The sequence below is a fragment of the Artibeus jamaicensis genome, unplaced genomic scaffold (genome assembly GCF_021234435.1).
Source record: "Artibeus jamaicensis isolate MK-2021 breed Jamaican fruit bat unplaced genomic scaffold, CSHL_Jam_final contig_387, whole genome shotgun sequence".
NCBI lineage: Eukaryota > Metazoa > Chordata > Mammalia > Chiroptera > Phyllostomidae > Artibeus > Artibeus jamaicensis.
In genome coordinates, this window is record NW_026521812.1 from 40,435,379 (window position 1) to 40,461,553 (window position 26,175).

A 26,175-nucleotide genomic window follows, 5' to 3' on the forward strand; every position below is an offset into this window, starting at 1 on the left:
AATTTAGCCTGATGACATATCTACAGTAAATATATAATTAGGCATTTAATTAGCAATTTTCTCACTGTCTTAACATTTAGAAGGGCTTTTAGAAGTTATTTTTATGATATGGATCTTTTTAAATGCCATCCAAGGAACTGTGGATTAATATTTTTTCAATAATTTTCTGCTTGACAAGTACAGGCATTGCAAACTGTTACAAATATCATTAGTTTACTAATAAGCCATCACAACACTTTGTGGAGGAAAGAGTACTAGTCTCAGGAAATAAGAATCCTGGAATCTAGTTGTAGATCTACCACTAATATGTTGTATAGTCACAGACCTCAGTGTGTGTTTGTGTAATTAATTGTCAGAATGTTAAGTAGCTTTCACTCTGAGGACTAGTTTTAACTGATTACAGTTTCCTGAAGTTTTAAATAAAGAATAATTCCAAGGATACTACTGGCACTTGTAAGAAAGTGTGTTATGACCTGTTCAGAATATGTACCATTAGCATAGATGAGGTATGTTGTATATTTATCAACCCCTATGATAAAAAGAATCTTGTCAGTGTTTGGTCGTCTGGTACATGTGGTGTGCATATGTGTGTTTCTTCTTTCTAAAGAGGGATTCGTTGAAGAAAATAAAAAGCTAAGAACAATCATAGTCCTTTAATTACTGTTGGAGTGGTTGCCATATAAGAGTTTTTTAGAATATCTGGCAAGATCACTTCACCATTCCTCTAGACTTACAGCTCTCAAGAGACCTACTGAAGAGAAATAGAAATGCATTTATAGGCATTTGAAAGAAGGTCGGTGAGGTTGCTATTTGGGGACAATTTCATTGTAGTTAGAGTCATTGTTTTCTATTGTTTTCCCATTCTTTGCAGGTCTAGGAACAAGATTTGCCTGGTTAGACCAGAGGTTATTGTCTCTTGATGACAGACTCACTGTTATTAAATGCGCATACATCTCATGCATAAAAGCATCATATACAATTTATGCTGGGTGACAGACCTTTTGTGAATCTCTTACCCAAGACATGTACTTCCTGTTATCAATGTATCTGGGAAGTGAAATTATTACTGATTAGAAGAAGAGAGTGGAATTATAATTCCAGATGCAGAATGTGTTGAAATATTAAAAAATCTCAAATGATATACTGGGAACCTGGTTTAAAAAGCAATGAACTATCATCAGTAGGAAGCTTGTTTTCTACTTAACCTTAGAATGTTGTCTAGCACATTTATATGGCTGTCTTCTGAATAATAATATTCCCATGAGTCATAATTTTGGTGTTTGTAGAACTTGGAGAGAATAATATCTGGGCTGAAAGGTGGGCAATGCCCAGAGCCATCTGAAGACTGTGATGTTGCAAATGGGTGTGTGCTGTGTGACACAGAATTTCAAGAATTTAAACATAATGAGAAGATAATAAAAAATATACTTCTCCCCCCACCTCACCTAAACCTATACCAGCAGAAAGCTGGAGTATGTGCCAAGGACCCCTTCTTTGGTTCTTGGGCCACTATGATGGTGAATGAGAGAAAACCAACTGGAGTGCAATGCCATTGGACCACAGAGAATAATTGACAAGGAGGTGCCAATCAAGAGAACTGTGAGCAGAACCACATTGCAATCAGGAGAACTCCTATACTTCCAGGAAAAGGAGTCTCCCTAAATCCCACCTAGCAAGACTCACCATCATTGTGAACCATCCATTGCTTTGTGTGTGTGTGCCATTCTTGTCTTTTATGAATAGAAGATTTCATCACAGCTATACTCTTTTCCTTTTCTACCATTGGTGTGTGTGTGTGTGTGTGTGTGTGTGTGTGAGAAAGAGAGAGAGAGACAGAGAAAGAGAGAAACACTTGTGTATCATCAGTCTGTAGGTCACTGAAATGGAAGCAGCCTCAATGGGACATGATGCAAAGGACTTTGTGTCACTTAGACACCCAGGGCTTTGAGCTGGATGAACTGTGGGGGACTTGGGAAAGGTGTGAATATGTTTTATATGTTCAAAAATGACTGTGCATGAGTACTTGGATGACCAGATGGTTGGAATGTGGCAGACTAACAAGTTCCTCCTAGTACCCTTTCTCCTCTTCTTTTTAGTAGAAACCCGCCCAGCTAGGGATGGCATTTTCCTCGCAGCTAATTGCTGACCAATTGGATGTGAGCAGAAGGAATATGTATGATTCCTGAATTATCTCCTTCAACATTAATTATTTCATCCAAGACACTTTTTTTCCTGATACTGACTGGGGAATGATAAAAACTGGGACAACCCTGATTGTCATATGTAGGTCACCAGGCCTAGGTTGCTCATATTCAGACCGCTCTGTGAGAGAGTAATAAACCTTGATCTTCTTATTCAGGCCACTGTATTTCAGGGCTGTTTGAAGTCACTTGTCAGAGTAGACTAATGCCTTTCTTTTCATGTTACTCAAGTAATTCTGGTGTGTTACAGGTAGTAGTAACAGAATGGCTTGTTGGGGTGTTTCTCCTAAGCCCTGAGGAAGTATGATAACATGTTACCAGACTTCAGTGGAGAACATCTCTAGTGGCGAGATTGCTTGTGTCTGCCTTGAACAGTGCCTGATAAACAGTGACATAGTTTCTTCTTGTGAATCTGATATTATTAACTTGATTACCTTTTTTTCCGGTGAGACTTTCATTAAATGTTTTTATATGACTGATTATATTATTTTAGGGTTAAAGGACATTCTGTGCAATCCCAACGTGTATTTATACAATTAGTCCAACCTCAAGCATTCTTGGACAATCTTACTGTAACAGAATAAATTAATGAGTTAGTATAATTTAACCTTTAATGAGCAGCAATGACAAAAATGGAATGAGATCCATCAGATAATGGATGCTGTGTGGAGTCTATAATAATAATATCATAATAATACTACTCAAATAAGGTTAGAGAAAGTAATTTTAACTATTATTTTACATTTGAAATAGATGGAACAGGTACATTAATGTTATTCTTTAAATAAATTATGGTTTATAATGGAACCTGACTTCCTTGGATACCTATAAGGTGACCCACATTCATATTGGGAGGGAGAAAAAGAGAGAGTCTCAAGAGGGTCTCATTATATTAACTCAGACAAAATTGTGGTGATCTACTTTGAAGTGTGATTCAAAGGAGGAAAGGATCAGTGAGGAAAGGATCTGTCATACTTATTACTAACTGATTAATCTGAGGTATTGCATCAAAATATATCATAGATATAAGAAAACTTGTTTGGATAAGTGTGATGCATGGTGGGTGATGTACACATTCTTATACCTGCAAATGCATGAATGTTTCTAAGGCTATATAGTAGTAGGCAGTCTTCAAACATGCACTAAAAAATAGATTCATGATATTTGTAAGAATTAACCCAGAAAACTATTTTAAATTGGCACTCTAAGATGTCTTGAGATAAGCCATATTTATACATGCCCATGGAGGAGATACAGCAAAAGTGGAACTTGAGAGAGATCAAAATAGAGTTTTCTTGTTATTGAGAAACTTTCCCAACCTGAATAACTGATTTCCGAGAACTTGGATTATTATAATCAAAGTCAGTAAGGTAGCTTTGAATATTGGTTCTGAGGCCATGCCATAGAAATATTGTCATGACCTGCCTTTCATAGGCAGAGAGCATGATGATGTCTGGCCCGCTGCCCATAGAGGATGCTCCTTGAATTGCTGCTGGTGGTAGCTGCACTGGCTGTGCTGCTCTGTCCAGCCCTCCTCTCTCCCTCTCATAGTAAGGGTCACATGTTCACAAGGCAGTGGATGGGCTCTAAAGGGAAACTGGCTGGCTTTAGTGTTAGGTCTGAACTTTTAGTATTTGTTTATAAACTCAGGTTCTAACCCACTGAGTTATTATGTCAGTCCAGACACTAAGTAATTATTATGCATTTGAATCTGGCACATATTTTTGTTCTGTAATAAAATCTAGTTAATCTGGAAAATTAGACATAGCAGGAAAACATCACTTAATTTATAGCTCTCCCCTGACAAATTTTTTAGTAGTATAAAGACACAAAAGTAAACCTTTACTTTAAAAACTTTCCTGTGGTAGGTGGCGTATATATTATTTATTTGAATGCTCTGAAACTTGCCAAGGTCATTTCCATTGTGAGAGGAAAAACCTCTTCAGTTTTCTATATTCAAGGTCATTGGCATTTGTATGTTCTTGCTATTCTGGTAAAAAGAGAATAAAAACTTCTCTTTCCTATTTCAATTTTTCTTTCCACTTCCTTGTAACTTTTTGTGAACCATTTGGCCTGCACCTGAGGCCTGCTGATAAGGTTTTATGTACTTCAAGGGCCAGAGTGGGAAATTTTGCAATATACAATGTTTATGTCACATCATTAAATATAATGCAGATGCAGAGAAAGGGCTTTTCTTTACACAGAGGTTTTGTTATTTTTTATTTGTAGCAGATAACAATCTTAATAAAACTTCTAGTCTTGTAGTTTTACAGGCTGGCATTCTGATCACTACACTGTGACAGTTCAAGCTTTCTTTCGGCCCAGTGTGTCAGGATGACCCAGAAAAAATGCCGGAGATGTTAAGCTTCTTGTTTTCTCTTTCTCAATACACTCAGGGTCATGAACTGCCTTGGCTTTGGTAGCAAGTGTATTTTATGTCTCCGCAACTAAGGAAATTAAGGTTAGAGAAGGAAAGTTATGGTGATGGAAAAGTGGGGTATTTTGGCCAATGCTATACTTAGGTTAATACTTACAGGGTCATAGAACTTAAAAATGAGAAGGACCTAACAGATTATTTGTTTACTTACTTATTTTTAAATATGAAATGCCTCATGAATTTGTCATGAATTTGTCATTCTTGCACAGGGGCCATGCTAATCTTCTCTGTATCATTCCCATTTTAGTACATGTATGTGCTGCTGAAGTGAGCACCTCACAGATTATTGCACCTCTCACATTTTAGAGTGGGTTAAACTGACCTTGTGTCACAGCCTACTGGACCCAGTGGTGACAACAAGATTGGAGCGAGGTGTAGGTCACACTCTAGTCATGTTGCCTAAAATGTTCAGGCCCTCTTCTCTCTCCTGGTGTTTGATTTATCATCTCCATGTGGCCTTCTCCTCCATCACTTCAGCGATGCAGCCCTGTCTTCAGTCCATCCATAATGAAAAGCTCTGCAAACTGAGCATTTCCCTTAAGCCTTTCCTTTGCCTAATGTCCACACCACCGAAGGCCTCATTACCATCTGTCCCTTCTTCCTTAGAAATGTGTTAACAATGGAATGGAGAAGAGAAGAAACACAAAGGGAAGGAAGTGTCTTGCAATGATGACGTTCTGTTTCAAGGGGATGAACCATTTCTCCTTTCTGTGCTTAAGTCCTCTTGGAGTAAAACCTCTCCACGCTCCAGCTCAGTGAGCACTCTGGCTCTTGTCCATCCACCCCATGGAAACTGACTTGGAATAAGTCGCTAGTCACTCCGTCATTGCCAAAGCCAATGGACAGTTTTCTAGGCCTTTGCTGACTTTTCTGTACATTGACATCTTTTGAAACTTCTTTGAAATTGTTCCTCCTTTGGCTTCTGTAATACCACTGACTTTCTCCTCATTGTTATACTCTTTTAATATTTAGGTTCATGCTCCATGTGCACCCCTCCCTAGACTGAGTCATTAGTTGGGAGGCAGGATAATGTAGTGCCCAAGAGCTTTGATTCTGAAACCAGATCATCAGGAACCCTGGCTGTCCCTCTTGGATCAGTTACTTGGTTTCTTGATGCCTTGGTTTTGTCATATAAAAAAGCAGGGATATTACTAGCACTGTTTCACAACATTGTGAAAATTAAATTATTTAATATACATAAATTGCTAAGAGTAGTGCCTTGCAAAATACCAAATACTTTGTAAGACTTAACAGAGAGAGAGAGAGAGAGTGAGAGCAAGAGCTTCAGTTAAGGATGTCTGAAAGCTTGCGGTTGGTACCTCACTGCAGCTCCCAAACAAGGCTTCAAGGTCTGCGCTCAAGAGACACGGGAAGCAAAACTCACATACGCATTTATTTTACCTTTCAAATTTCAATGTTATGATATAGGGTCTGGCTATTTTTTTTAATAGTTTCACTCATCAGAATATTTGGGATCAAATAAACCATGGAGTCCCCATTACTCTGTTCACTACGTACCAACCCTGTCCTGCCTGACTGCTCACATTCCCCCATCAGGTCAAGCCAGTCTTCTCCACCCTCCCCAAATTTGAAATTTTCAACTCTCTATACTAAACCTAACCTCAAATAAAAGTGATGGGATAGAAGTTATTAATGTGGAGTCTACAACTTTCTCCCATCCTTACAGAAATGAAGAGGACAGGGGAGATGTTTGTCACAGTTATCATAAGAAAAAACATTGGGAGCAGAAGACCAGTGATACTTCCCAGAAGTCTCTGTGCCAGAGGCCACTGATGGTGGTGTTGTGTGGTGGTGGCCACGTGGCAAGGGTGTGGGAGTTGTGTTCTCAGATGCTGGGAACCACAGCTTTGTGGTGAAAGAGAGAGGTTACCTCCTCATGGGCTATTTTTAGCCAGAGTGGGTGATTCCCAGATAAATAAGAAATATGCTCCAGGACTACTGTGGAATGTGAGTTAAGTGTTGAGGAATGAATAAAAAGAAGAAATTTTAACAAAGTTTTGCTATGATCACAGTGTTCAATACATGCAAATGGAGAACTCAAGTTATTTTTGAAATGACATGCCTCTGTTGTACTATATTACATTGTACTATTGAAACTGAACCATAGGTGCTTTGTAGATGTTAAATAAGCCAGTATCTTTTCAAAGCATGAAACAATCTTTTGTTCATCACCAAAACACACTCCTCTGTTTGTGTGGCTGCAGATGTCATTTCTGCTTTGCAGTTGAGTTATCCATAATTCCCCCACCCTGTCCCTTTAGCCATTATTGAAGATACTCCACAGCTGCATGTCTGTGGTGTGATTCTATCCACTGAGAGTAATTCATTATTCATTCATTAGAATGAGTTTTTAAAATTCACTTTGAAATTATAAACTTCTTATGGACAGGGAAAATATTTGGCATTTCTTTTTGCCTCTCTGCACATTTTATATAATTTATTTTTGTATTTTTCTTAGTGATGTTAGGGCATGTTTCATAGACACTATCTCAGTAAATCCTTGACAGACTCTTTTGTGCAATAAAGAGGGAGGATATTTACCACATTTTAGGTGGAGAAACTGAGTCTAACAATATGAAGTGAGCTATCCAAAGCCATGTGGCTGGTAAGTGGCAACAATATCTATTTTTGAGTCCAGTGACTGGCTTTCCCCAGCTATATCATGAGAGAATGGATCAGACATCTGTCTCTTTCCTCATTTGATACTACAAGGACTAAAAAAAAAAAAAAAAGAAAAAGAAAAGAAAAAATAGAAAAGAAAATGCTCAGTTAGTGAGTTACATTTTTGTGAATGAACAGTATCTGAATGTTATTTAGAATTTCTGGAAACAACCCAATTTCCACCTTTTCATCATTCCTCCACCTCATATTACACTGAAGATGAATCACCAGGCAACTTCTCAGGATTCTGCAAAGTATGTCACAAAGTATCTCAGTGCATGTGTGGGGAAATCATTGCACATGGTAGAGGCACACCAATCATAAAAATTGTGAGGAAGTTTAACACTTTAGGTTTCTAAAGAGAGAGCTAAGTTATTGGGTTTTGGTGATAATTTGATGCTGATGCTGAATTTTGAAGATTGTGATTCTAATGGGAATTTAGAGAGGAAATTTACACAGTTTCAGCAAAATCTGTGGTGTTATAGTGAACCAGCTTTCCAGAAGGGCTGTTACAGTTTTGTTGACATTTTCATGATCTGTTGGACTTAGTTGCAGAATCATAGTGTCCTGAGTGCCTGGGCTAATTACTGATTTAAGCATTGTTGGGAACTGCCCTGCCTGGTTTCAGAAGCTGTAATGCACCTCCCCCCTCCTTGGCTAAGGCTGAGTGAGTGACCTTCAGACCATAAGCCACTAAGGTGACTTATCTCCCTGGCAGGAGCTTTTACTTCATCCATAACTGGCCCCCCAATGCTTGGTCGGTTAGCCAATGGTAAGATTCCCCAAGGGTGGAATAACCTAAGACAGGCATGATCACATGAAGGCCTCAAGGAAGGACTTGGGGGACTACAACAAAAGGGGGTGGCGGACCCTCACCCCTTGGCTATGACAAAGCCTGAGTCCTCATTCTGAATGCAAGAAATCTCCTAATCTCTTGGCTGCCTCACTACCCCTGCCTGATTTAAGCCTGAGACAATGTCTTAAGCCTGAAACAATGCTGGTGGTGGGTACTGCCCTGTGCTGGAAAGGGAGGGTTCCCTAGGGCAATCAAGGCTAAGAAAGAATATGTAAAATCCTGTGAAACCTGATTTGTTTACAATGCTCTAAATTAAATAAAAGTCCAAGCAAAAAGTGAGTTTGTTCCTCAAAATTTTATAGCTCTTTAGCTATCTGACCCTGACTCAAAATAGGCCCTCAGAGCTCTTTGTTATGTATTGTTTGATCCTTATTTCCTGAGAATGATTAATGAGCTTTACCTGTATTCCTGTGCAAAACAAACCTAATAAAAGCTCGTTGAAGAAAAGGCTCTTGGCCCTTCTCCTTTGAGAGATTGGCCACCTTTCCTCCCCAAGTAGATCATGTCTTGGTAGACTTATTCTCATCCATGGCAGCCGGGGGGACCCTGCCGGTGGAGCCCCCCAACAAAGCATACTGTCTATATCAGCAATGAGTATTAGAATCACGTGACTCAGCGAGGGCCTAACTTCACTGGCTACTGAATGAGCACTTAGGCCTGTCACAATGATTTAAATTAGTTTCAGCAAATGGTACTTATTGCCTTTAAAGTTTTTCTTAAAAAACTGATGCCAGGGCTTACCAGGATAGTTGTCACAAAATTGCTGTATTCTAGCACCTCATTATTTGGTGGAGGAACAGGACTCATGCAAAATTAATTAAAATAGAAGGCCTAGGATTGTTAAATTAAAATAGCAAAATGAATCTACATTATGTGTTTATACAATCTAATCTATTGTCCACATATTCAACTATTTGTTTTACTTATTTTTTTCACTGACATACAACATTATATTAGTTTCAGGGGTACAACATAATTATTCAATATTATATATATTATAAAATGATCATACAATAAGTCTAATTAACCTCTGTCACCATTCACAGGTATCAAATTTTTTCTTGTGATGAGAACTTTTAAGATTTAGTATACTCTTAGCAATGTTCATATTCAGCTATTAGGGCAGCATGTTCTGTAACATTCTATTGAAATTTGAGGGCTTTCCTTGGTGAGGGGGGCTCCAGGTGTGTTCATAAATCCTGCTCTCACAGCAGGGAGGGAAGAGAGGCAAACATACATGGTGGGAAGGGCAGTAATGGGGTCCATGCAGCTCTAGAGGGAACATGGTAGAAGGAGTGACTGGCTACTTCTGGGTGTGAGCGGGGCAGTAAGTAGGGGAAAAAGGCTTTGGAGAGAAATGAGTTGTGATGGCAAAAGAGGAGTTCACCAGTGGGCAAGGAATAGGAAGACATTCTGAATGGAAGGAATGGCTGTGCCTGCCATGTTATACCCACCTGAAATGTGTGCTTAAAGGTTCATTAACACCATTTTGCATTAGAATGTATTCAGAAAACATAGTTTTGATTTGAATTCTCAACTTTTTATAATTGCAGAAGCAAAATTATTTCACTCCCACTTCAGTGTAGAAATGGAATTATTTAGGCATTGGAAATGAACCTGAAAATAAGAATTTGAAATAATATTTAGAATATCTACATACACACAACCACCATTGCTTTATAAATTTCTGATTGCTTCATAAGTGTTGAGGTTTTTTGATAACTATGTGGTATGAAGCATGGCATTAAGTCAAGTACCAAATTTTATTAATCTTGGGAAGTCTCATTTTGGAGTTAAAATTTTGGAACTTTGAAAGTCCCCTCTTCCTTTTTTCTCATTGCAGTCTTTCACACATTATAATCTTTTCTGGAAATATTCACTAAGTGGCACAGTAAATCACTGTCCTTGTTCTTATTCTCTCCTGAAAATATACTTTTAAAAAAGGAAAACTAAGGTGTGCTAAACTATTTCTAATCTGAAAGTGTGGTTGTGATAGACCTTTTAAAGAAGAATGTTGGTTAAGAGGTTGGAAATGTAAGCCATAATGAGCAAAAAAGACACAGAAGTGATTGTATAAATTATAATACTTATTAGTTGCTTTTAAAAATGTTTAGCCTTACCTTCATTTTTTTAAAGAGAGAAAAAACTTTTAAATGTATTTATTATGTGGCCTTTCTTATTATTTCTACGATTAATAATAACAATAATAGCATTTACTGAGCGCTTACTCTGTGTTACCCTAAACAAATTTCTGATGTAAGTAATATTTTTATACTTATTTTACAATTGAGGAAACTGAAACTCAGAGACATTAAGCCACATGTGAAGATCACTAAGCCAGCAAGTGAAAGAATTGGATTTGAGCCCATATGGCCCAGGGTTGCAAGCGAATGTAGGCTCTGCCATCTTGAAACTCCACCACCTGGAACATGTAGATGCTTCAGTTTGTGCATGAGGTGAGCGGAGCCAGTGGGTCACAGGCTGCTCTTTAGTGCTTCCTTGTAGCAGGGGGAAAAAGGCCACTTCTGCTTGCAGTCTGTTGTTCAGAGCTGGTCATGTGGCCCCTCCTAACTGCAAGAGGGTGGGAAGTGTGGGTGAGCAAAGACTACTTATGAGTAGCAAATGTCACTGACATAGCTATCCTTACTACAAACTTCTCTGAAAGTTTTAAGTAACAGAAGACCATTGAATAACATGAATTTCAAACATTAAGAACCTGTATTAGGTATTCAGAATTTCTGGGCAACCTCAACTTGCTCAACCTCTTTGCCTCATCCGTTCCCCCAGGTGTGATGTTCCTTTCTCAGGTGGGTATAAAAGACTGTGGGTTACACTTCTTGATTCAGTTTTCAGGCACTTTCTGGACTCCACTGGATATGTGGAATCCAGGATGACTGAGATTCTCTCACAGCTTTACCTGCTCCAGTGGTTCTCTCTTTGACTGGATTTGGTCCACTTGGAAAAGGCCAACTGTCACAGTAAAGAGCTTGCCTTTTTGCTGAACGACTTAAAAACACAAAACAAAACTAGAAACATGCAACAAATCTATCTCCAAAACTGCCAGAAAGATCTATCTCCAAAATTGCCAGAAAGCAACTTATCTTTCTAAGTCGCTTTCTAAGAAATGCAACTTATTCCATTTTTTTTCCTAATTGCATTCTCACTATTCCTCCATCATGTTCCATAACTATTGGTTCTTCCAAGGGTGCTTTTAGCCACCCATTGACCCATCTATCTATCCACCCATCCATCCAAAAAATATTTATTAACTTCCTACTAGGTATTCTTCTGTCGAATGAGACTCCTTTATATCACTTTTTGATCCTTAATTTCATTAAAATGCTCATTTTCTGGAAATGAGCATTTTGTGTTGTTCCAGCTCCAGCCATTTCCTCTGGGAAGAAATAGTGTACCCTGCAGTTGACTCAGTCCATAAGATTTGCCTGAGGAACTTGACTATGGTCAATATTCAACAGACATACAGTCCCTAGAAATGTCAAAAGAAGAAAATGTCATATGAATCACTAGCATTCTTATTTTAAAGATTTTATTTTTTCATTATTAGATTTTATTTATTCATTTTTAGGGGAATGAAGGGAGAAAGAGAGGGAGAGAAATGCTGATGAGTGAGAGAAACATAGATCATTTGCCTCTTGCATGACACCCAAATAGGGACACACCCACTAGCCAGGCATGTGCCCTGACCAGGAATTGAACCAGTGACCTCTCACTTTGGGGTACAACACCCAAACAACTGAGTCTCACCAGTCAGAACCCCTATTAATCTTTTGGGGTAGCAAACACAAGGCAGAATTCTTGATTTTAAATCTCATTGTTATGCAACCAGAGTGGGACAAGCGAAAACACAATCCATAAAACTCACCTCCTGATATTAGGGGTACTAAGGAGATTAGACTAGACACGCTGGAAATAATTTTCTATGAAAGTTACAGCTAGAATAAATGCTGTAATACCTATAAACATACCGATGGCTTCATCTATGGATTTGTTAACACTGCCGTGCACTTGTCAGGCTAAAATGAGTATTCTAACTGGATTAACCTTGGGTACACCTGTGACTTCAGGTTCTCAGTTTGGTTTTTGCTGGCCTCTGCAGCATCAAAATGGTATAATAGGATTTTACACAGGCCTCAGGGTGGCGATTATTGGTGCTTAACTAACTTGTATGGGAAGAAGGATGCATCTGAGAGACCAAGGGAGAATTTGTGCCTAAAACAGCCTTTGTGCTTTAAGATCTATGGGGAAAATCCACTTTTCCAAGATACCCCTCCACCCCTCCCCACACCGCTAATAATAGTATGCCATATTCATTTAGTCATAGCAACTAAAAATTCTACTAATTAGAGATTCACTTATGTTAACAAAAATCTTTTTTAAAATGCAATTACCTCAGAATAAAAATTGCTAATTCACAGGTTTATGCAAATTTCTTAATCAGATTGCTTTTCTCCTTAACAGCTAGCTGAGATTAGTGTCTTTGAAAGAAATGGAAGGAGAGTTTGGAATTTGGTGCTGTTCAGGGTGGAGGTGGGTAGACAGTAGAGGCAGGAGGAAAAAAGGTGACTAAAAACATGTTTTTCCAATTATGAAAATCCTTCACACAGTTCAGTCGAGTGCATAAGAGTGCAGGCTCTGGAGCCAGACCAGTCTTGCCAGCTCGACAAATGGGCAAATGGCTTCACTCCCAGTCACCTTGGTAATAGGAGGATAATGATAATGCTTACATCGGAGGGTTTTGTTGTTGTTGTTGCTAGGTTAAGTGAATTAATGTATGTGAAGAGTTTAGTATATAGGAAGCACTCAATAAATATTGGCTGTTTTGGCTAATTTACAAAATACAATAGAAAAATGAGCCCAAAGTTTTGTAGCATATCTCCAGACCATCATACCTTAAATATTGGCAATGATAACATCATAGTCTATTTCTGTTCAGTTTATTTATTTATTTATTTATTTGGCAAAATTCTCATGCATCAGTACTTTTAATATCGTACACATACAATTGTAGTAAAAAGATGATATAAACACGATGCAGCCCATCCATTTCCATGATCAGCACACTGCATTACAGCAAACCTAGTTTATATTCCACCATCAAGTGTGGTTCTCCCATTAGTTCACTTTGTGATGGGTCATTAAGAATATCTTTAAATCCACTGGTTTTGTCATTACCCCTCAAAATACCCAGTGAAAGGTTTGAGCTTGGAAGAAATGGAAGACGCTGAACCTGTTGCACTGCCTTGAATTCCATTTGCAATTTTAGTGGAGCACACAGACCCTGGATGTTTCTCAGTGTGGAAAAATTCATTTTATCTTGGTTGATCTGGAAATTTTTTTCTGATAATTCAAGAGGATGACTGGGCAAAAGTTTATTTTTCACACAAGTAAAACCTTTTCAAAGAAGATCATAACTTTCAAAAGGTCCACTTGCTGAAAGTTCTGTAACTGGAATACTGTCCTTTAGCTGAGATCCAAGTCCTCTGGTATTCAGTTTCCGCTTGCTCTGTAAACTGCCTCTTAGCACCCTCACGGTCAGCCCGCCACTCGCTGTTGAGTATATTTATATACCATGTACAGATATTCATATAAATTGGGGTTGCAATGCAGTTACATTTTAGTGTTCTGATTATTTTTTTCAGGTAATATTAGCTTATGAGAACTTTGGTGAGGGCATTATAGAGGAGGTAGACAGTAAATGTATGAGAGTTTCCAGTCATATATGAAAGGAGTTTCCAGTCTAGAGGTACAGTATGAACAAAAGAATAAGGCAGAAAGCTCAGGAAGAAGTGAGACCAACATCGAGCAGGAGAGCTCAGGACGCTGAAGGAGAGCTTGGGTCCAATTATGGAAGAGTGCTTCTGAAAGAAGGTTGGGGTGAAGAAAGGTTTAGGGAGGCCAACCAGCAGTGAGTTGTAATAATACAGGGCAGAGGGGTGAAGGCTGAAATTGGGCCTAATCTATTTCTATTGGAATAAATAGGAAGCTATAGATATGAGAGGCAGTGTGCAAAAGACCTGACAAAATGTACTAACCAGTGAAATAAAGGGCTGTTGGAAGGAAAGGGAAGAGATAAAGATGACTGAGAATTCCAGAAAATATGACTGGGAGGGTGTTGTACTATTCAGACCTTTGAGAGAAGACTTTTAGAAGATCAGTGAAGAGCAGTAAACAGAAAATGGATTGCAAGATTAACAGCACATGATTAAGGAGTTCAAGAAATATGTATAGATTCCTTTAAGGGCTTGATGTCAAAGAAGATATAATGTGAAATGGCAGTGTAAAAAAAGGAAGAAAATGAAGGCAAGACTTTGTTTGGTTTGGTTTTGGTTTATTTATTTATTTTCTTAGGGATAAAAAAAGAGTTTGATCCTATGGAAAAGGAACACATAAAGATAAAGAGAAAGAGAAGATAAGGAGTATGGATAAGAATGGAACAGCAGGTGGAAACGTCCACCTTGGAAAGGAAGGGATATCCACATTTCCACCCACTTCTGAGAAGGAGAGATGAAGAGAAGAAGGGAAGGGGGGAGTCAGAGAGATAGTGCCGTGGAAGGAACTGAAAGAGATCATGCAGGTCATTTGCTAAAGGTAGAAGGCAATGTGGGATTGGAGATTTTCATCAAATGCAAAAAATTTTGAATAACCATAGGGGAAATATGGGCTAAGTTTAAGAATTAAAAAAAAATAATGTAAAGCTTTGAAGATTTATTTATTCCTCACCTGAGAATATTTTTTTCATTGCTTTTAGAGAGAGAGAAAGAGGAAGAGAGAGAAAGAAACATCAATGTGGAACAGAAATATACATCAGCTGTCTTCTCATACACTCCCCGACTAGGGATCGAGCCTGCACCCTGGGTATGTTGGAGTCAAACCTACAACTTTTCAGTCTATGGGATGATGTTCTAGCCAACTGAGCCACCAGCCAGAACAGGGTCATTTTATTTAATTAAAGGAGCACATATGCCAATTCTGAACCAGATTTAAAATGAGATAAGCACGCTATACAAATGTTTTAGTTACATAAACCTAATAGTTGTTGAAAACATCTTTCACTGCAACAGCAGGGGAAATGTAAATGTTCACTAAAGTTACATGTTAATTAAGCCCACCTTAAAATTATTGCTTGCATGAGGTGTACAGAAAGAAGAGTACTTCTATGTCTGTCTTAGGAAGCAATTATAAAGGGTCCTTCTGTTTTGTCTAGTGTTTTTCAGGTTACAAAATATGTTCACTCAAATTTTCTCACATGCTAAAAGAAATGGAAGGGATAAAAAGCTTGAACGTAAATCATATTGCAAAAATATTTCCAAAGAAGGGGAAGAGTTTCTTCATGCTGAGTAACTGCCATTTCCAGAAATGATGTACAGAAAAGAGAATTAATACTCAAGGGCAGCTCAGAGTTCTTCTAAGACCTTCTTAAAGAAGTCTTCTCCAAATGAGGCACATGTTCTTGGGGTTTGATTATTTGCCAGTAGATATACTGTTTCCTTCTCCTTAAATTTGTGTAGGCTGTCCAGAAGGCTCTGAGCTTCTTGAAGTTTTAATTGGGGCTTTCAGATAGTACAGCGATAATTATTTCTTAAATAGCTTTGTTCTATTTTCTAGGAACAGTGATGAATTTTTGTAGACTAGGCTAAATTTCTGTGTAAGCATTTTGTTTGACATTTTGTGTAGATTATTGGTCCTTAGGATAAATTTGGATCATTAATCACTCCTAGGGCCTTAACACAATTGTCAAGAACTGAGTCAGCATCATTGTGGAGGGCTCCTTAAGGCCTTCTACATTATTTTCTAGTGCTACTCTGACATTTGAAAGTTGGGAATGTGGCTTGCTGGATATGTATAAATGTTTATAATAATCATTTTCTGTTTTATATTTTTTACAGTTTTATACAAGTCATTTGCTCTTCACATATTCTTATGAACCATGCAGGGCAATGCAGTTCTACTTTTTCAACAAGTAAGTTAACCTGTAGTGAGATGATTTACCCAAATTCTCACTGCTAGTCTATATGGAAGGCAGGATTTGAATCCACATTTTCTGACATCTGCTCTTAACCTGTTTTTAAAAAAGATTTTATTTATTTATATTTAGAGGGGAAGGGAAGGAGAGAGGGAGAGAACTATCAATATATGGTTGCCTCTCGTGGGTCCCCTGCTGGGAACTGGCCTGCAATCCCGGCATGTGCCCTGACTGAGAATGGAACCACAGTCCTCTGGTTTGCAGGTCCGTGCTCAATCCACTAAGCTACATCAGCCAGGGCTGCTCTTAACCCTTTAATATGATATTTTGATGCTATTTACCATGGGACTTGATTAAAGAGTAATAATGGAAACTAATTTTATTATAATGGATAGAATCGTATACAATTTCCATTTTTCTATGTCCAAAATGGTTGACCACTGGCAATACCATGTGGTCCACCCAATATAGGTAGCAAAGTACTATGTTGAGTGAGTTTAAATTTTGGAGTCAGAAGAATCTAGGCTAGAAACCAAGTTCTGCCCCAGTAAGAATTATTACCTCTAATACTGTTAACTTCCTTAAGCCTTTGTTTCCTCATCTTAAAAAAAATGTTGACAGTACTATCTACTTTAGAAGTTTTTACAAAGATGACATAGTACAATATTTGCAAAAAACCTACTTCAGTACATTATACATTTTGTTTTAAATAGATCATAGAAAATATTATTGTCAATAAGACTTAACAAATAGTACTTTGAAAAATAAAATGAGCATTTTAATTGTTTACAGTGTATTTAGCGTTACGCCTTGAGATAAGAAATAATTTGTTATTCTTTTTTTGTACCGTTGTGCTTTTAATTCACAGGCTACATAGATGTATGTGAAAAGAGAGGTCATTATCCATCATCTTATTTTTTTATTTTACATTCATGCATTTTCTTGTTTTCTATAATAAGCAACTTGTGTTTGTATGGTGGAATGAAGTTAAAAAATAAAAATTAGTTTAGGCACTAAATAATAAATTATTAAGAATGTTAAAAAGGAATATCTTCCTAAAAAATTAACAGCCTTTAGGTGAACAGACATGTCTGCTGATTAAAGCAAAGATTCATATACCTCTTTCTTCTACTCGCTTGTACTTATTTACTCTTTATACATTTATTCATTCATTTAATAGTGTCGAAGTGCCCACTATGTTTCATGAGCTATGAGGAGATAGAAAAATGACATTCTTAATTTACAACTTGTGGTAGATATCTTTTCATTAGAATTTGGAAATACCAAGAAGATTTCACTGTCTTGGGCAGCTAGATGCACAAATTATCACAGGGAATGAATATACTATACTTATATAAAGCTATCCATATTGATCTTAGTAAATATTAAACCCAGCTTATTACTCTAATCTGATTTTTCTCCCTCAAAACTAGAGTTTATGTGTTAAAAATTTCTTTTCTAAGTATACTTTACTAAAATCAACAGGTTCAGATCCCGTGTAAACCTAAGGAAGAGTCTGACCTTGGAGTCTCATAAGGGGGACCAGCAAGAACACTGACTGAACATCCACAACACTTCCCCTGATTTCTTTGTTCTGTTTTCCCTCTCTTCCCTCCTGGTAAAAACTGTTGTTTTCATTATGTATTCTGTAGCAAATCAAAGTATTTAATCAACCCTGTGCTTCACTTCTCTTTGCAGTTGTGAGACACACTAGTGCTGGCCACAAACCACAGGTGTCTGGGAAAGAGGGGAATGCCAGTGCAAATGGAAATATAACATCAGAACAAAGGGAGTGAGCTAGGGAAGGAGCTGCATGGCACCCTTTTTAGGGCCCTTCTCTTGTTTTTCCAGGAGAAATTGCACAGCAGGGTTCTTCCTAGGAATTTTCCCTTTCTTGAATTCCTACCAACTCCTTATAAGAACCATTGGGTTGGCCAGAGACGTTCAGATGGGTTCTTGAGGACAAGTCTGTCCATCTTCTGGTGATGCTGGCATTCAAATAAACTTCTTTCCTTCTCACCAGTACCTGTCTCGTGAGTTTGACGTTCATGGTGGCAGTCTGCTGAACCTGGGTTTGGTTACACACTCTTTGTATATATGTGATTCATTGAAATGGATCAGGGCATAGAAAGTCAGCTTCAGGGAAATAATAGAGTGTGCTCAACATACCTTCAATGGCAACTAGTAGACTAGTTTATAGAGATAAGTGGTATATTTGCCACTGAAAATATTTAAAAAGATGTTACGAATAGGTATTCACTGTCATTAAAAGCCTTATGCTATTGTTAAAGAAATTAATAATTTAAAAAACCTCACACAGGTATAATAAAATATGATGATAAGTTTTTATGAAAAAAATGCTTACCTTGTGATAAAGAAAACCATAACTGAAATATAAGGAATTCTTTAAATGATCCACAGCTATCGACCTGTTAAAAGTATTTCATTGTACTTGGCATAGGCCCAAAGAATACGGTGTTTTGCCATGTATAATGCAAACCCACGGTTTAATGTGGGTATGCATTATACATGGGCATCAGTACCACCCATGTATAATGCACATCCTTATTTTTCCCTAAAAATTTTGGGAAAAAAGTGTGCATTATACATGCCAAATGCGGTATATATTTTTCCTTCTATGATGTAGGTTACAATAAAGACATTATCTAGTTCAATATTTTAAGGCTAAATTAAATGGCACTAGTATATATCAATCTATTTTAATATTGTGATTAGAAAAACATATTTTTAGATGGTGCCTGCAAAATAACAAGCTATGGAGTTTGAGTTCTGTTTCTGTCCTAATTAGTTGTATACCCTTAGGCAGGCCACTGAGCAATTTTGAGCTTCAGTTTTCTCATCTATTGATGAAATACAATGGTTTCTAAGACACAGAATCACTGTGAGGATTAAATGAGGCAAGATAAGGGACTTGCCTTGTACAGTATCCAGGACACAGCTGAGCTTCCAAAATGCTATCCCTTTCATTCAGAAAATATTTGATTTATGAAATGTGTACTTTTCATGGATTTTCTATAATTTTAATTCTACTTTTAATAATTTCTTACAATTATTTTTCTCCCGTGGAAATGTATAACCAAGTTTACATAAAAGTCAAATGGGTAATATAATTTAATTCCTTAAATTTACTTTTTTTGTAGCTGGCATTTGAAGAATTTTTTTTAAAGAGATGTAGTTGTGTATGTTTGCAAACCTTTCTACACAATACAGGGTGATAACTGTACCAACTGATTTTTCAGTAAGCAAATATTTATTGAGTGCCTACTGTGCTCCAAGCACACTTCTGGGGTTATGTACACAGACACGGCTCCTGCTCTCATGAAGCTTACAGTGTGATAAGTGCCGTAAAATTACAGGGAGAGAGTGCCGTGATAGGGAATAACAGGGAAGGACAACTCTATATTAGGTGGACAGGGAAGTCCTCCTTGTGGACGAAATATGTCAATTAAGACTGAAAGGAAGAGAGAGAGCCAGCCAACTGTGAGAGAATCGTAAGCCAAATGTCCTAAAGTCTGAAAGGTGTGTACAAGGAAATGATAAAGTTCAGACTGGCTAGACCACAGAAAGTTTGGGAAGGGTGGTGTGAAATATCAAGGGGTTGATCAATTATACAGGGGCCTTAAGATATGGCAAGGTGTATGAATTGTACTTTTAGAGCATGGGGAAGCCATCGATGGAAAGTTGAAATTGTAAGAGATCTGGCCTCTGTGTTGTGACTTAGGTTAGAGATGGTCATGGACAAGGCTGGTGGCATGAGAGGCATAGAGAAGAAAAAAGGCCATCTCTTCTGAAGATAAAACCCAAAGGGTTTTTGTTTGTTCATTTTTTAGCATTGACTTGATGTGAGAAAGATGAAGCTATCTCCTTATTTTGATTTTGCAAATTTTGCAAAATTCTGGTTTAAGAAATTGAATAGTTTGTGGTAACACTAAATGGGGCAAATGGAGAAGAAGCAGGATGATTTTATTTTTTATGGGAAGGCAATTAAGAATTCTGTTTTGAACATGTTACATTTAAGATGTTTTTGAAACACTTAAGTAGAGACCTCGAGTAGGTAGAACACTAGATCAGACCCTACTACTCACTTGCTCAAAACCCTCTAATATCCCCCCAGGGCCTCCCAAAAGGAGGATTTGTAGTGGGTCTAGAACTTGGAGTGTCTGGGAATATAGGATATCTGCCCTAAGCCTGGCTGGGGGAAGGGAGGCGTGGAATAGGGCCATTGACATTTACTTTGCATATCAATAATAGGAGTCCAGCTAGGGAGATGGGCATGACTTTGACCCATGATGTAGCTGGGAGGCAGCTCCTCTGGTTACCATGTCTGCATGAGAGCTCCCTTAAGATGGTTCACTCCATGCTGTGGGGCCACGCCTGCCTGGACTAAGTACGGCAGCTAAGAAAGGCAGAAAATATGGGGCTGCTAGCGGGTGTAGCTGATTGTGAGAGGAGTCAGAAATGGGATTATGGAGGAGGGTCCAGGCTGGGAGTTAAACTAAAGGTGGGTCACAGTGAGGGATGAGAGAGATGATGCAGGACTATGGAGAAGACAATGTAGAGTAGGGATGGAGAGACAATGCAGGAGATAATGACAGGGGATAATTAGAAACTATGCAGGAAGAAAAGGGGTGAAAGTGATATGGGAAACTTTGAAAAACCTCTGTTTAACCTTTATTTGCCCAGGCGCCCTAGAGAGAATGATGGGGCCATCTGGGAGGGCGAGTGGCCGGATAGTGAGGACTGGAAATGAAAGGAGAATCCCTGGGAGACCTTTGCTCACCCAAGACCCCAGGCGCCATAGGAGAACAATAAGGCCATCTGGGAAGAGCAAATAAAGCAAATAGCCGGATAGTCACTAGGACTAGGGCTAGCACCCCCACAGATAGAACCAATTTTCACATTCAGCCTTTGAACTCTGCTTCTGCCCCGTAAATAGAACTAATTACCGCATTCTGCTTCTGTATCCTGCTTTGCCACGTAGATAGGAAGACCCCTAATCTATATATTCCCCAAGAATCTTTTGTTCGGGGCTCAGAATTTGGAGACTGACTCCTCTGGGCCCGTGCATGTAAAGGAATAAACCTCGTACTCCAGAATCCCTCGGTGTCTGGTTGCTTCGTTTTCCTATAACAAAAGGACTCTTGCTGGTAGGCCATGAGGAGGTGCCATGTAGTTTTGGATTAAGAACTGAAGATCGAGGTATTGACATAGCTGATGGTGCCAGGGACTGCGGGAGACCTGCCCAGTGAGCATGGATTACTGGGAGGAACCGGGAGTCTAGCTGAGCTATAGACTTCCATTTCTTTTCCTGAGATATGGTACCCCTGACTGGCCTGACTGGGCAAAGGGGAGGCAAGACTGTGTTTGTATGTTTGTGGGTGTTTTAAAGGGACTTCGGGATTTTTAACTGTGACATTCTCTAAACCTTTATAACTTTTGAATAAATAGTTCTTCCCTTTTTACCAAACTCTGGCATTGAGAGCCACAATTCCTAACACCTGGCAGCAGTCAAGAAGAACCATAGTACAAAAAGACCTTGGGGGAGGGGGATTGTTTCTGTAACAGTATCTGGGACCCACACTAGTTCTTTTCAGTAACATAATGGCTTTCCATCTCAGAACAAAATGTAAAGTTCTTATGATAGTCCACAAGGTCTCATTATAGCTTCTGCTTACTTCTCTGATCCATCTGCCTCTTTTCCTGATCTCTGCTCAAGGCAGGTTTGTCTTCCTACTCTTTGTGGAAACTCACCGTGGTATTCATGCCTCAGGGCCTTTGCACTGACACTACTTTCTGCTTAGAAAACCTCTTCCTTAGATCTTTGTCTGTCTCTTACTCTTATTCCATTCAGGTCTCTAATCAAACTTTACCTCCTCAGAGATTCTTTCCTGACCATGAATGGTTTCTACCTTTAACTTTAAAACTCTCTCACTGTATTCTGATTAATTTTTGTGCCTAGGAATTATTGCTTCTAGTGTAATAAAAATGCTTCCTTTCTCTGGCCTTCAGGCTCATAGCTTCTGCTATAGATATGTTAATTGACTAGAAGCATTTTGCTTGAACTTTGAGCAGTCAATTTCTTGTCAGCTAAGAGGTAGGGAAACACCCATAATGACTCTCAGATCAGTGGGGGCTGACCAGGAACAGAGATTGAAAAATTCACAATCTTCATTGGATCCCTTTGATGCCTACTCATCTATGGCTTGCACTCACTCCTTGCCTTACCCCTCCTCCCTTTTCTTGACAATAAAGGATGCCTGAATTCTAGACTCTTAAGATGGATTTCAAAATTAATTTTCCCATCTTCTTGAGATAGGCCATCTTGATCAATAAACCTTTCCTTGCTCAAAACTCTGATCTATTGAATATTGGCCTTTATTTTGAAGCATTAGACACATGAAACTTGTACCTGTAACACTAACATTTATTTATTTTTTACTTGTTTGTTGTGTGTATGGCTTGTTTCCCCACTAGAAGATAGGCTTCATGAAAGCAGAGACTTTGTTAAGCTCTCCATTGCACCTCTAGACCCAGGTTAATGCCTTGTACATCACGTGCACTCAATAACTCGATAAATATTTACTGAATGAATGACTATGTAAATCAAAATGCAAAGGAAAGGTTGAGAGTAGAATATACATTTGAGGGTCATTAGCATATAGATGGTGTGTAAAGTTCCAAGAGTGACTGAGATGATCCACAGGAGAGTATGAATATGTAAAGAAGACGTCCAGGACTTAGTGCTAAGGCACTCCCAACATTTAGAATCTGGGTTGAGAAGATAAGGGGAGGGTAAAAGTCAACAGAGACCAAGGGGTGATAATTGGAGAAGACTGGAATATCTGGAGGGAAATCAGAGGAGCTTAGAAATATAATTCCAAAAAGTGAGTGATATTGGAAGGCAAAAAGCAACCCCTTCTTGTTTTATTTTTCTCCAACAAAATTATGCTCCAGCTATCACATTATTGCTAAAAATTAATTTATCTACATAACTATAACTTAGTCATATTGTAACTATTCATTATAAATTGAAAGTACCCAAGTAATTAATCTGCTCTCATATGAGTATATCATAATTACAATCTTTTCATTAACTGATTTTTCCCTTACAATTTATTGAGACATCTAGTTACCAAATACTTAGAAATATTTAACCCTTAAATTGCTCCTATGATTATTTTTTCCACTGCCTGTCCCTTTGTGCAGACACCACCTACAGTTGTTGAGTCATGGCTGCATTGGGGGCAGAGTGGGCAGAGTAAAATCACGGTAGCATCAGAATAGTTGGGCCGTTAAAGGAAATAGTATTATTTGTCATTGATCACATATATAAGTTCCTAAAAGTTAAAAATACAGTATGAAGAGATCATAACAGTTGTTTGAAAAATGCGGGACTGGATGCTAATATGTATTTGATCTATTCAACTAATATAGATTTAATAAATCAACCTTTCAGGCTGGGTGCTACTTAAACTAGGCCAAGTTTGATTTGATTTTTCTTAAAACTTTTCAGAAAGTTAATTTTCTTTCATTGTTGATGTTGCCCAATACTTTCTTTGGTTTTGAACTACTCCAGGAAGATCTTAAATGAATAGAACCAAACATGCATTTTCATAGTTGATTTCATCTGTTCTCTGTTAGCAGCGGGGTCAGACCTTGGTTCTTGAGTTTGGCTAAGAAAGAATGGAGAGCCAAGAACTTTAGCCCAAGAAGTTTATTTAGAAAGTCACAGGGGTAGAAGTGAGCCAGCTGGGCTGCATGAACTCAGGAACCAAGTTACGGAGGCCAAAGAAGGGCCGTTGGAGCTTAGGAGAAAGAAAGAAAAGGATACGTATTTAAGGAAAGAAGATGGGGAAAGGCTGGGATGTGCTCTAGGGAGAGTGAGAGACAGCATGTGCACTGGTTTCTTTGTCTCAAGAGTTTTTAATCTTTTTTTTTAAAGGCTAAAATTCTAGGAGAGGTCTAAGAAGAGGATCTCAATAGAATATTCATCAGCTCTCCAAGTGTGTCCTTTCAGGGTCATGGTCCTGATGCTGTCTATGGCATTGTTTCATCTGGTTTCATTGCTTTTCTGGGCCTGCAGCTGAAAAACAACTGAGGCCTAGATTTTACCTTTATCACTAGAAGTCCAATGTACTATCCACTGCGCCACAGAGCCTACAGATTTTACCTTTAGCTTGACCAAAACTCTGTCTCTGTGGTCAACAGACCTGACGCTTTGTTCCTAAGATTATCTGATGTGTGTCCTGAGAACTTAATGCTTAAAGGAGTGGTCATACAGGGGCTCGTATGGGAGTCACATGAAGCTCTTCTCCAGCCCCCTTGTTCCTCCTCTAGTGAACTCTGTACTGCACAACTAACAGCATGCTAGGGGAGGAGAGTTCACCCTGGGGATGATGTCTTAGCTTATAATAGTTGTTTCTCTGGTTTTGCCCATTGCTAGGCACTTGGGACTTTCTGCCCTGGTGACATTCTGTACTTGGGCTACTATTCCTGCTCTGCTCATGCCTGTCTAACTGAATACTCTATCACTCTAGTGTTGTGACATATTTAAAAAGCTTTTTGAAACCACAGTCACCTTGACCACTGGTAAAACGCATGCTATTTACTTTTCTCAGAAGAAACTGTCCTTTCAGTTTAGATGCCACATTGTGTTTCAACATTGTTCTCTTGGACCACGGAGAAAATACCACACTTTCTGGTGTTATGGCAAATCATATACAATTATAAAAGGCAGCTTTTGCTTGAACTTATTTCTTACTGGTCCAGGCAGTGTTGATTATTGCATATAGAATATTTTAGTTTTAGAAAACTCTAAAACAAATTTTATTAGCTTTAAGATATCAGCAAATTTGTTTATCTTATAATAATTATTTTTGATACAGGTAGAACAAAGTGTTCTAAATTTGTAACTTCATGCTAATTCAGTTCAGAAATATAAGAAATGAAAGCTTAAAAACCCGAGTTTATCATTATACAATGAAATTAATCTCTCCCTTCTTTACTCTCCTTTTTCTCTTTTCTGTTTCACAAAGATTTAAAGTGGCATGCAAGATACACATAAAAAGTTAAAATAACCCTGGCTGGTGTGGCTTAGTGGATTGAGTGCTGGCCTGTGAACCAAAGGATCACTGGTTCGATTCCCAGTCAGAGCACATACATGCCTGGGTTGTGGGCTAGGTCCCCAGTAGGGGGCGCATGAGAAGTAACCATACATTGATGTTTCTCTCCCTCTCTTTTTCCCTCCCTTCCCCTCTGTCTAAACATAAATAAATAAAAAGGTTTAAAAAGTTAAAATAAATGTAAGACCGATAAGAAATATGAGGCAAAAGAAAAGATAAGGGATAGAAAAATAAAGGGAATTAGGATGAGGTTAAGTGCCCAAATTCTAGGCACAAATTCCCGCATACTGTGAAAGGTAGGCTGTGAATGTGAGACTGAGACTTCTAACTGGTAATATGAGGAAGAGAAGGCAATGTTTTTCCAAAGGGAAAAATAAGCTAGTCACCTAGGATAATCATCATTTTTCCTGAATGTAACCAGAAATCCTTTTTCTACCTTTGGTCTTCATAGAGGGAACATTATGTAGTGTAATGAATAACATCTTTGACAATATTCTTCACAATTCTTATACGTGTTTATGGTATTGAGCCAAAGCACAATTCAGACAAACCCATTCAGGTCCATGGAGGTTGGGGCATGGTATTGTCATATAACTCTGTCCAGGTGAAATACTCCATATTACCAAATATGTAGATGAATGGTAAATTGCGTATCATTTAGAGCATTTATTTTCAATTACAGGTATCATCTATTAGTGGATAGTAAAATTAATTCAGTGTGTGGCAACTAACTTTTGATGAGAAAAAAGAAAAGTCAGTGTCTTGAGAAATGCTTTTTTTTTTCTTTCAAATGTGTTACTAGGTCATGATGCAAAATGTATTTCTTACTCTGAGTCTAGTTAAAAGATTTGAAAACCCCTGCATGGAGGTAA

The 26,175-nt window shown here is 38.2% G+C and overlaps 1 non-coding gene and 1 pseudogene across 1 annotated transcript; both read right to left on the reverse strand.

Moving 5' to 3' along the window:
* Positions 1 to 4,804: 4,804 nt before the first annotated feature.
* On the reverse strand, positions 4,805 to 4,913 carry LOC119048424 (U6 spliceosomal RNA). The gene has a single exon (XR_005082329.2). It is a non-coding gene; the product is annotated as a U6 spliceosomal RNA (small nuclear RNA).
* Positions 4,914 to 13,242: 8,329 nt separating this feature from the next.
* The window catches only part of LOC119048372 (proteasome maturation protein-like), a 160,430-nt pseudogene continuing 147,497 nt past the window's right edge, over positions 13,243 to 26,175 (reverse strand).